This window comes from Nicrophorus vespilloides, unplaced genomic scaffold, assembly GCF_001412225.1.
Source record: "Nicrophorus vespilloides isolate i.1.1-1 unplaced genomic scaffold, Nicve_v1.0, whole genome shotgun sequence".
Taxonomy (NCBI): Eukaryota; Metazoa; Arthropoda; class Insecta; order Coleoptera; family Silphidae; genus Nicrophorus; species Nicrophorus vespilloides.
Genome location: NW_017097780.1, coordinates 7,304 through 20,886, shown reverse-complemented (window position 1 = coordinate 20,886; position 13,583 = coordinate 7,304).

Here is a 13,583-nt window from a genome sequence, read left to right as displayed (position 1 = left end):
ATTTCATCACCATGGAAACTATTAAAACAATTGATTTCCACATTAAATCAAACTCAATCCTTTGTTACTATGGAAACGTCACAGTTATTATTAGTATAATTAAGCGGCAATTGGATGGCTGCTCGATTGCTAAGGTTAATCTCAATTTGCCTAGTGTCAAAAAGTACTTTGCATTAACTTGAAAGTAGTAATTACTAGTAATTAAGTGTTATCCACACGTGTTGTACGTAAAATTCATTAAAATTTACGATGAGTCTTATGTTGGCAAATGTAAATTGGAAAAAAATCATAGATGTAAATAAAAAAAATAATTAACAATTTTTTTTTGGATTAACTTTGAAATTTACTAATAATTATAAAGAAATGCAAAAATTTCGCGTCAAACAAGTGTCAAAGACAAATTTCATTACCATGGAAACTATTAAAACAATTATATTCTTTGTTACTATGGAAACGTCACAGTTATTATTAGTGTAAGGTTAACTTCATTTAAATTTGCATAATGTCATAAAGTACATTGTTATTAACTTGAAGGTAGAAATAACTGTAATTAAGTGTTTTCCAAGTGCAAAATCATTAAAATTTTACAAATTTAGACTTATCGTTTATAAATAAATAAATATCAGAAAAATGAAACTTTTGGTATTGTCCGTTATGTTGGCATATGTAAATTGAAAAATTTCATAGATGTAAATACAAAAAATAATTAATAATTTTTTTTGTATTAACTTTGCAAAAACTTTAGTTAATTTACAATAACTTACTAATAATTAGAAATAAATTCAAATTTTTTTGCATCAAACAAGTGTCAAAGACAAATTTCATCACCATGGAAACTATTGAAACAATTGATTTCCTTTTAAATGGCGCGCACATCAAATAAAACTCAATCCTTTGTTACTATGGAAACGTCGCTGGTATTATTAGTATAAGGTTAACTGCATTTAAATGTGCATAATGTCAAAATTACATTGCATTAACTTGAAAGTAGAAATGACTGTAATTAAGTGTTTTCCAATTCATTAAAATTTGCAAAATTTAGACTCATCGTTTATAAATAAATAAGTATCACAAAAAAAAATTGCGCGGCGACGTGCGGTCGAGGGGGCATCAGGTGATGTGGTTGACTCATTCGAAATATTATCATTCAAAATTTCCGACGTTGCGAACAAAAAAAAAAAAAAAAAAGAATAGAATTTCGATTTCAGGGAAACAAAATACTCGTTGAATCATCGTAACTTTCGATGCGGTTTTTCTTTGTAAAAAAAAAATATGTATTTAACCCAGAAACAAACTAAAATTTTCAAAAGCTAACGAATTTTAATTGGACGAAACGTTGTTTAGCGTCGAATGAGTCACCTGAATTGTATTGTTCGAAATTCCTATTCGAAAAGAAAAAAAATAAGCAAATGATAATGTGCATAGGTGAGTCAGCACAGGTGTGATAAGGAAAATTAGCGAATATTTGGAAATTTTTCGAAATTTCTTTAAACAATTTTTTTTCTTTCGAATGTTATGAGGATTGCATCAGCGATTCTCTCAACTTTCATCGCAATTGCGTCATGTCTCTGTTCTCAGATAAAGCGTTAATTGCTAAATTATATTAATAGTTACTTGGAAATTGATTTTCAGTTGTTTTATTGGGTTACTACGAGAGTTTTGTCATTTATTTTGGGGGAGTGTCGTAATTGTTTATCGGTGGTATCGAAGGTAACAGAAACAATCGATGTGTGATATAAATATAAATAAAAAGTGAGAAACGAGTTGGACTCAGCGTTATTTCTCCAGCGCGATGTTTTGATTAATTGCAGAAAAGCGCAGCGAAATGTAGAAAAGTAGGCGTTAAATAGGAACGATGAGTGTGCTTGACCTTTATTGAATATCCATCAAACGGAAGTCGATTTCTGGACAGCTCTGGTAAATTCGATTTTTTTTTGTTGAATTTCATCCGATTGATTTGCTTACGAAAACAAACTCTACTGAATTAGAAGATGAATGGGAAAATTGAGTGAAATTGGAAAAACTTCTTCGATCCGTAATTGAATCGCATCATCGTTTCATTCACGATTTCCGTTAGGTCAGGAAAAATTAGTGCGAAACTTTTTTATTGGAATGGACTTTTCGCTAATGGAAAACTTGTGCAGGTGGGGACTCGTTTTACGATAGGGTTTTGTTGGAAGGGTCGTAAAATGAAACTTTCGATATTATCTGTTATGTTGCCAAACGTAGAATAGTTCATTACAACATTAATTATTGGTTAATTTTGAAAATTTTTACTAACAAATATAAATTAATTCCAAAATTTCATAATTTTTTGTAATTTATACATTAATTAACAAATTTTGAAAATCCTCTATTAATAAAATCAAAAATTGTATAGTTTTAATAAAAATTTATCAATTTTTTTGGGTAAATTTTGAAATTTGTCAGTTTTTGTAACTGTTTATGAAAATTTACGATATTTTTGGGACAAATCTGAAAATCTTAATAATTATAAATAAATTTGATAATTTCTTAGTTTTTGTAACTAATTAGTGAAAATTTATCAATTTTCTTGGGTAATTTTTGAAATTTCTTAAGGTTTGTAACTAATTATGAAAATTTACGATATTTTTGGGACAAATCTGAAAATCTTAATAATTATAAATAAATTTGATGATTTTTTAGTTTTTGTAACTAATTAATGAAAATTTACGATATTTTTGAGACAAATCTGAAAATCTTACTAATTATAAATAAATTCGATAATTTCATAGATTTTATAACTAATGAATGAAAATTAACAACATTTCAGATTCAGTTTTCTTTTCTTTTCTTCGTAACTGATACATAAAACTGTAAATGTCTTGGATCTTAGTGTAAATGATGCAATTATATTTTTTTCCTCTTTGCTTCGACTAATAATATATCCCTGGAAGCCATCGTTAATTGCTAATGACTTGACGCCACATACCTGCCTGCAACTTGAAAATAGAAGCTCACTCAAGTCAAGTCAAATTGGAAACGCGTTATTTATTTGCTTTTTCCCTGAACGCACATAAATAAACCAAAACTCGAACAACTGTGCAGCACAACCCTTCACCTTTAAAAGCCAGAGAAAACATATTTCTAAAACGGATAATTTATACACACAAACGCATAAGATAATAATAATACTTTCGCATTGAATATCAAATGGTTAGTCAAGTTTTATTGGATTTTTGAAATGAAATGAAAAAGGAAAAGATATTTATTCATTTGAACAGCACTTAAAAACGTCGCTTTCTAAAAAGCTCGCGTAGTTTCATTTCCAAATATGCCACGCACAGAAGATATACGCCATTAAGTTTAGATTTATACTCTTCACCGTTCTTTGTCCTCTACATTTACATTTTTTTCCTAAATAATTTTCCTAATCATTTGTAGTTATTGTCTACATTTATAGAGTTCAACGTTTCATTTCCAAAACAAAGATATTCTGGAAAAATATACAAAAAAAAACAAATTTTCCTAAAAAAAATCAGTTCTACCAACATATTATTTTTCTTCTTCATAGAAGAAATCAATGAATTTTCTAATAAGAATTCAATATTTGTAAACGATAAATCGTACCCCGTGGATCCGTACTTGGTCCTAAATTTTAACAGATACTTAAATTTCTTTATAAATTATTACATTTTATTAAGATGTTTTTGTTTTCATCATATTCATTTCTTGTTAATTTGAACTATTATTTCAAATAGTTCAATTGTAAATTAGTTCAGGTGAACTTTGAAAATTGTCCTCAAAACCAAAAATAAACTTTGTACGTAAAGAGTCCGTTAAGTACAAAATCAGTTAAGAAGAAATCAATGAATTTTCTAATAAGAATTCAATTTGTACCCCGAGGATCCGTACTTGGTCCTAAATTTTAACAGATACTTAAATTTCTTTCTAAATTATTACATTTTATTAAGATTTTTGTTTGTTTTCATCATATTCATTTCTTGTTAATTTGAACTACTATTAAATTAGTTCAATTATAAATTAGTTGAGATGAACTCAAGAATAAACTCAGTTCTACTAACATGATTTAATCAAATTTACTATTTTCATTTTAATTGGCGTTCTTTCCTCTACGATTTTCATAATAAGAATTCAATTTGTAACTGCTAAATTGTCCCTCGAGGATCCATACTGTGTCCTATATTTTAACTAATAATTAAATTTCTTTATAAATTATTATATTTTATTAAGATTTTTTTTTTATTTTCATATGATCTTTGAAAATTGTTCACAAAAGCAAAATACACTTGCGTAAAGTCCATTGTGTACGCATCGTTTCGAAAACATGGGGGGGGGAAACGTTGTGTGCCAGATAAGTAGAAAACAACAAACTATAATTTCTCGTTAATGTGCAGTTTAGAGTTTACATCCGTAGTTAAAAAAATGTAATGAATGAGTAATGAAAAAAGCAAAACAAAACAACGACAATAACAGTAGCACATTCAGTGTACTGAATGTTGTTAATTATCGCTGCGATTTTCGTGCTGTAAATTTGTTAATTTTCCCCAAGGAAGAAAAAAGTTGGGTTCACATATACAATCGTATGCGTGCATGCATGTATATATCAAGAGTGCTTTCTGCTCGAAAAGAAAATGAAATAAAAAAAAGAAAGAAAAAAGAAGGAAGGAGAGTATGCGTGGATGTATTTAACACTAAATTCTTTGTTTGGTGTTCCCCCAGCTGCGGCACAAAGGATCGAGGGGGATTCAGTGGGATTCGGTGCGAAAGTGGTCCTTAAGATACGTCGGCTTTAGGTTCAGAATACACAAAGGGCAATTGCGAGCACGGCTTGTACATTTATGTTCGTATGAGTGCGTGTATACGAATGCGAGACTATATATATATATACGTACATACGAGTTGTGTCGAAACATTTATCGGATTGATTGCATCAATTAAACCGTTCCACTCTTTTCAACCACCAGCCCCCCATCCTCTCCCCATCTTTCACTCCTCTGACCGGTGTCATATTGCGAGAGAAAAACAAAAAAACTAAAACCCTAACAACAGAAACAACGGATTACGTAACTATGGAAATCAAGCAATTAATTTCATTTGACAGGAGGACGCATTTGACGTTTGACAACTCATTAAATGCAAATGACGTGTGTCACTTGAATGTACGAGCGATCGTTTAATAACTTTATGTAACAATATTAACCAAACAATGTTTTTGACAGAAGCGCTCTGACCGGTGTCATATTGCAAGAGAAAAACAAAAAATTTAAACCCTAACAACAACAGAAACAACGGATTACGTAACTATGGAAGTCAATTAATTCATTTCATTTGACAGGAGGACAAATTTGACGTTTGACAACTCATTGAATGCAAATGACGAGTGTCACTTGAATGTACGAGTGATCGTTTCATAACATTATTTGATATTTGAAGAAAAAGTATTAATGAAAAATTAACAAACAATTGATGAAAGACGAGTTTTTTCATGTTCGATTTGGATTTTGACGTAATTCGATAAATTAATCAGATTGTGAGAAAACTTTGTGTAACTATAGTAACCAAACATTTTTCTTTTGTCATATTGCAAGAGAAAAACTAAAACCCTACCAACAACAACAGAAACAACAACGGATTACGTAACTATGGAAATCAAGTAATTCATTTCATTTGACAGGAGGACGAATTTGACGTTTGACATCTCATTGAATGCAAATGACGTGTGTCACTTGAATGTACGAGTGATCGTTTAATAATATTATTTGATATTTGAAGAAAGAGTATTCATGAAAAATGAACAAACAATTGATGAAAGACGAGTTTTGATGTTCGATTTGGATTTTGACGTAATTCGATTAATTAATCAGATTGCAGGAAAACTTTATGTAACAATAGTAACCAAACAATGTTTTTGACAGAAGGGCTCTGACCGATGTCATATTGCAAGAGAAAAACAAAAAAAATAAAACCCTTACAACAACAACAGAAACAACGGATTACGTAACTATGGAAATCAAGCAATTCATTTCATTTGACAGGAGGACGCATTTGACGTTTGACAACTCATTGAATGCAAATGACGTGTGTCACTTGAATGTACGAGTGATCGTTTCATAACATTATTTGATATTTGAAGAAAAAGTATTAATGAAAAATTAACAAACAATTGATGAAAGACGAGTTTTTTCATGTTCGATTTGGATTTTGACGTAATTCGATAAATTAATCAGATTGTGAGAAAACTTTGTGTGTTACTATAGTAACCAAACATTTTTTTTTTTGACAGAAGTGCTCTTACCGATGTCATATTGCAAGAGAAAAACAAAAAAAACTAAAACCCTAATAACAACAACAACAGAAACAACGGATTACGTAACTATGGAAATTAATTAATTCATTTCATTTGACAGTAGGACGCATTTGACGTTTGACAACTCATTAAATGCAAATGACGAGTGTCACATGAATGTACGAGTGATCGTTTAATAACATTATTTGATATTTGAAGAAAGAGTATTCATGAAAAATGAACAAACAATTGATGAAAGACGAGTTTTGATGTTCGATTTGGATTTTGACGTAATTCGATTAATTAATCAGATTGCAGGAAAACTTTATGTAACAATAGTAACCAAACAATGTTTTTGACAGAAGGGCTCTGACCGATGTCATATTGCAAGAGAAAAACAAAAAAAATAAAACCCTTACAACAACAACAGAAACAACGGATTACGTAACTATGGAAGTCAATTAATTCATTTCATTTGACAGGAGGACGCATTTGACGTTTGACAGCTCATTGAATGCAAATGACGTGTGTCACTTGAATGTCACTTGATATTTCAAGAAAAAGCATTAATGAAAAATTAACAAACAATTGATGAAAAACGAGTTGTGATCTTCGATAAATTAATCAGATTGCAAAAATACTATATGTAACTATAGCAACCAAACAACAGTTTCATATTGCGAGAGAAACAAACAACAACAATAACAGAAACAACCGAACATCGACATTTATCGCTAAGAGTTGGAAAAGCAGAACAATATTGATGAATATTATTAATCAGAAGCTGAAAAAATATACTTTTATTTATCGATCTGATGCATTTAAACATAAAACAATATTTTTAGCGAATATTACGTAACTATGGAAATCAAACAATTCAAACATTTCATTTGACAGGAGGACGCATTTGACGTTTGACAACTCATTAAATGCAAAGGACGTGTGTCACGTGAATGTATGATCTTCGTGAGTGAGTAAAACTATATGTAACTATAGCAACCAAACAACGATTTCATATTGCGAGAGAAACAAACAACAACAACAGAAACAACGGAATATCAACATTTGTCGCTTTGGGTTGGAAAAGCAGAACGATATTGATGAATATTATTAATCAGAAGCTGAAAGCATCGTTACGGTTTGGCAATTAAATGTGGCGAGATTGGAAGGAAGGTCGACGTAATGGAACCTAATGTCGGGTCGTTACGTGCGTCCGCGAAAATCGGCGTTTCGATAAATTTCCACCGCTGAGAAACAAAAGAAGAGAACAGAAATAACAACAGCAACAACAACAAGGACGAAGAGAAACACATATAAATACAAATCAAGATTATCTCGGATCGTACGGACGCGAAGGAAAAGAGACAAAGACGTCGTAAATCATGATGGGACCGAGGAGGAACAAACCAAAACTGAGCCACGATACTATATATATATATATATACTTGTATCTCTCGCACAATAAATATTGATGACCGGTCACCGGTTTTTTTTTTCTTGATGCTCCTCCTCGGATTATGATGCAATTCGATAAGTCCTCCAACGTACAACATCCACCCAAAAAAATCTATACCAATGAAAATGTTATCAAAGCAAAACTTCAAAGATCAAAATCAAGAGAAAATATCGATCTGATGAATTTATACATACGCTTGATAAAATAATCAAATACGTAACTATGGAAACCAACTAATTTATTTCATATGACAGAAGAACGTCAAATGTTTGACAACTTACACATTCCACATTCAAAAAAATTATATAATGATATTTCATATAAATGTTAACAAAAACAATTAATGAAATACGAGTCTTGGACTTATCGACGCAATTCGATAAATTAATCAGATTTTCAGGAAATCACGTAACTATAGTAACTGAATCTATTTCTTGACAGGAGTGCTCATTTGACAATTTGATACTTGATTCATAACATTTGATAACATCAATTGTAAATAATATTGAAATATCAATAGGAATGAATATGTTTTCAATCAATCACAAATCAAGAGAAAACATATTACGTGTCTATGGAAACAAATCATTTAATTTCTTGACATTTGACAACTTATCAAATTAAAAGAAAACATGTGACACTTGATTGTGAATATGAAATACGTGAATTTTGATGTTATAAATCAATCAGAGGTTCAGAAAATATTATGTAACTATAGTAACCAAACAATTAATTTCTTGACTCATTTGACGTTTGATAGTTTGCGTAATTTTCTTGTTAATATTGATTATAAATTTCAACAAAATTATTTGAAAAAACAAAAAAAAAGAAGAAGTTTTTTTGTAACGTTTACTTAGTCACTATAAATATACAAAATGTTTCTTAGAAGTGTTTGTCTTACATTTACGAAATCTTGGGAGGTACATATTTTTTTTTATATATATATATATATACAAAAGATGAGAGCTATTTCCTAAGAAACACTATTTAAGTTATTTTAAGATTCCTTTTTTTTTTTAATTAATTTCTTTGAAAACGTTGATACAGTCTATTTCTGATATTGTCAATTTCGCAAGTAGGCCTATATTTCCTAAGAAACAAAAGACACTTACGTTTATAACAGTTTCCATGAAAACGTAAATATAAGTAGTATAAATGTATGATCAAATAAACCACGGCACAGTCACCGAAACCAAGCATAGAAATTTGTACGTATTTAATAAACAACATGTTTTATGTAATCCCTCCGTTAATCTTATAAATAATAAACTTATTGTTAATTCATTTAACAAATAAGATGTTTTCCAAAATGTGGTTTCTTGAAAATTACGTTCTAAAGATAAGCCGAAAGTTAAACAATTATATAATTGAAATAATAATACAAATTTTAAACTATTTAGTAAAGATATAGTCTAATGGATATAGGGGAAAGGAGGAATCAATGAATGTACTTTGCGAGCAGCCTGTGGATATTAGATAATTTCCCCTCTATATATGGTAAAACAAAGGAACGGCGAGAGAGAGAGTGAAGTCAGGGAGGAATTGATTTTGGAGCAATCTGCGAAACAAATTTTAAGCGCTGCAGGGGAGGATGGATTGCGAACGAAAGCGAAATTGGACCAACTGTTGAAATTTTCCATTCCTTCCTTCATCTACTCTTCTCTTTCGCACTTATTATTATTATTGTTGGCCTTTAGAAACGCTCTTTTTTGTGTGTGTGTGTGTTGTTGTTGCTTTTCGTACGATGCTGATGATGTGGACGAAGAAGATGAAGCCTTGCTGCAATCGATACGAACGTTGTGTTTTGTGTTTTGTGTATATTTTAAAGCTTCGTGCGTTGGTGCGGCCGGTGTATTACGAGGAGTGTGTGTGTGTGTTCCGACGAGTTCCTTTGTCCCAAAATCCAACTGGCTTCGAGGATGGGATCCACTCTGAGCGTTCGACGACCCAAAGCCAAGTGGATTTAAGGGCGAGAATCGGGCGCCCGACGCTCTCTCTTTGTTCGCCCGGATCGTCACGTACACAACACACACAGTAACACACACAAAGACTGAGCGAAATAATTATTGTCCATCAACTTATTATTTCTTCAAGAAATCGCTATTCTCTATAATACTTTGTTGCATCTAAAACAGAACCAAAAAGTCCTTTTTTTTTGCTTTCTTCTTCATTCAAAAATTGCATATTTATGCATTTAATTTCCTCCATCATCATCATCATCATCATCCTGCGGATAATCGCTTTTTAATTCGCTCGCATTATTATTATGATAATCGGCCAATTTTTTGATTTATGTTCAAAGTTTTTTCTCCTTCTTCCTTTGTTGCTTCCATCCAATATTAAACACTTTTCTCTCTCTCTCTCTCACACTCACACACTCACTCTTTCGTACCTTGTTAACTGTCAATTTACGAGCTAAACGGAGATACGAGGCGAAAACTAAACAAAAAATAAAAGTGCACACATCATTTAATAATAATTACGTAACGTAGTTCGACGAGTTTTCGCTCGGAACGCGTGAAAGAACATGATATTATTATCATTGTAAAACAGGAAATTATTAATATTTTGACGCTAATTATTTCACGTAAAGTAATCGAATGTCAATTTTGTTATTAGAAAATCAAGATAATGACATTAATGACAGCTCTAAAGATTGAATGGAAATGATTAGAAAATAAACAAAGAAATTTAAGAACATCAAGATACCAAAGATAATGATTGGAAAAGAAACAAAGAAATTTTATTACTTAATATCTTTCTATAAACAATTGTTGAAATTCAGTTTTATCTTAAATGAATTATTGAAAAAAGAAACTAAAAGTAATTGAATAATAAAACTATTTTCTTTATAGGAACATCAAGATACCAAAGATAATGACGTTAATGACAGTTTGATAGGTTTTAATGAATATGATTGGAAAAGAAACAAAGAAAATTAAGAACATCGAGTTACCAAAGATAATGACATTAATGACAGTTCTAAAGGATTAATGAAAACGATTAGAAAAGAAAAAAGAAACAAATAAATTTAAGAACATCAAGATACCAAAGATAATGACATTAATGACAGTTCGATAGGTTTTAATGAATATGATTAGAAAAGAAACTTAATTACTTAATATCTATCTATAAACAAATGCTGAAATTCATTTTTTTTTTCTTAAATTAATTATTGAAAATAAGAACGCCAAGATTCTGAAGATAATGATACTAATGACAGTTCTAAAGGTTTAATGAAAACGATTGAAAAAGAAACAAAAAAATTTAATTACTTAATAACGATCTATAGGCATTTGATGAAATTCATTTTTTTTGATTGATTATTGAAAACAACTTAAAGTAATTGAATTATAACACTATTTGCTTTATTAGAAAATCAAGATACCAAAGATAATGACATTAATGACAGTTCGATAGGTTTTAATGAATATGATTGGAAAAAAAACAAAGAAATTTAAGAACATCAAGATTACAAAAATGACATGACATTAATGACAGTTCTAAAGGTTTTAATGAAAATGATTGGAAAAGAAACAAAGAAATGTAATCTATAAACAATTGATGATTTTTTTTGATTGATTATTGAAAACAACTGAAATACTAAAACTATCAAGATACCAAAGTTAATGACATTAATGACAGTTCTAAAGGTTTACTGTGAGTAAAGAAGATATTGGTACGTGAAAATTTCATAAACCCTGAATTGGACGAATGAATTGTTTTTTTCTTTGTCCTTCCTTCATCTCGTTTTCTTTATTTCATTTCGTGCACAAAGAGGCAATCGACAAGTCCCATGTGTCGAAAAGGGAGTGAGAGAGAGAGGAAAAAGAAACGGCCGCGTTTAGTACGTAATTTTATGGGAAACAATAAAGTGGATGTGGAATCAGTGGAATTTAGTGCGCCTACTTTTTAGGCTTTTGCAGCTGGGGTGGAGAGAAGAGAAAGAAAGAGAGAGAGTTTGTAAATTCTGGTTTATGCGAGAGCGGGAGGTGGAGGTAGTATTAGACGTAGGGGAGGTGAAGGTTTCGTGGGGATTTCGACGCTGCGGGGGGGTGCTGTTTCGTGTGCCCCCACATGCACACAAGGATGGAAACGTCGACGACGTCGAAAAGCGGAGAGGGCTTTTCCACCAGAAGTGGACTGTCGTAAAAACAAACGCGCAGATTCGGAGGTTTACGAGCGTCGCATTTGCATAAGGATCTCGAAACTCAATTTGACTTGAGACATCGGATCATCATCACCGCACCGGAAACGTCACAGCAAACGTCAAATGTTGACAGTTGACTGCGAAACGACGCTGTGTGTTTGTACAATCCCAATGCAAAACCCCCCAATGCACACGCAAATATTCATAATTAAAGTACGCTATTTAAGTATTTAATAACGTAAGTGAAGAAGTTTGTTACATAAATATTAGATCTTAGCTGTGGGAGCTGAACCGTTTCTTAGCTGTCAAGTAGAGACAATAAATTGAAGCCGCTGAAAAGTTGTAACCATAGCAACCCGAAACAATAAAATCTTATCTCTTATCCCTTTCCACCGAAGAAACGTCGTAACGTTAAATGAAAATGGAAATTCCGAAGGAAGGACTTTAACTAATTAAATGTTATTTTGTATAATGAAATTACATATATTTACACGGTAGTAAAACGTGTATAAGCAAAAACGTGCAAAAAAAAAAGTATTTCCAGATCGTATTTGCAGTTACGAAGGATGTGTTAATTATTAGTTAATTACACTGTCAAAGGTGTAATAAAGATATTCCGAAAAGCAGCAGTATCCATGGTAACCCTATAGGGAGGCAGTGAAACAACAAAACCTTGTATCGCCCTCTTCGCAAAGCAAACGTTGCAAACGATTTCCATGGCAACTTTACAGAAAACCGGATGTGAAGTTGTTTGTGTGTGTGCAGCTTGCGGATGATGAGGAGGAGGCAATACAAATTTTGGATGCTTATTGGGTGTCCCGATAGAATCTGCGTATATTTCCGTGCGAAAACACAACAAAGGAGATGTTGATGATAATGTGAGCGCGTGCGTGCCCTTGAAGGGATTGTTGCCGCTGTCGGCAAAAACCCCTTTTTATTCCTTCTGCTTTCAACCGGTAATACCAAACACCAGGAGGACATGTGTAATTATGTCAAAGCTGCTGCCTTTGCGCCTAGCAACAAGGGCGAAATAGCTGCGCATTGAAATCGTAGGAGCGCAAAAGGGCCGCAGAAACCGAATATCCCCACACGACTTCAACAACTGATTCTTTGTTGCACGCGCGCGCATAAAAAGGCCGAAATTGCTTTCCGAAACGAAATAACTTTACTTTAAGGACCTTCTGCCGGTCCGCAGTTTTAATAATACCAATGAAAAAGCAAAGAAAGAAGTGAAACGGAAATTGGGAGGAGGATGAACATAAAAAAACGAACTTTGTTCACTGAAAATCTTTAATTATCTCCGACCGAAACTTTCCGCAACAACAAAAGACCTCCTTCCCAATTGATTTTCAAGCATAATAATAACAATAACAATCATCTAGGAGGCACGAAACAAAACAACAACGACAAAACAAAAAATGATTATCCAACGGGGGGCCTTCTTCTTGAATCGACCGGATGTACGGAAATAAGTATTTACTTGCGTTAGGGAATTTATTTATTTACCCATCGCATCGACGGCTCACGTAAATATAGAATCTTTCCATTTCCATGATTTCTCTTTCTTTACACCAAAATTTCGTGAAAACTAATTGAAGAAGTGTACAAAGCAAAAAAAAACTAACAGAAATAAATGATGAAGAAAATAAAAATATAGATATAGAAAGTGGATCTGGTGACTAATGATTATTAAAGTGTCAGACGTG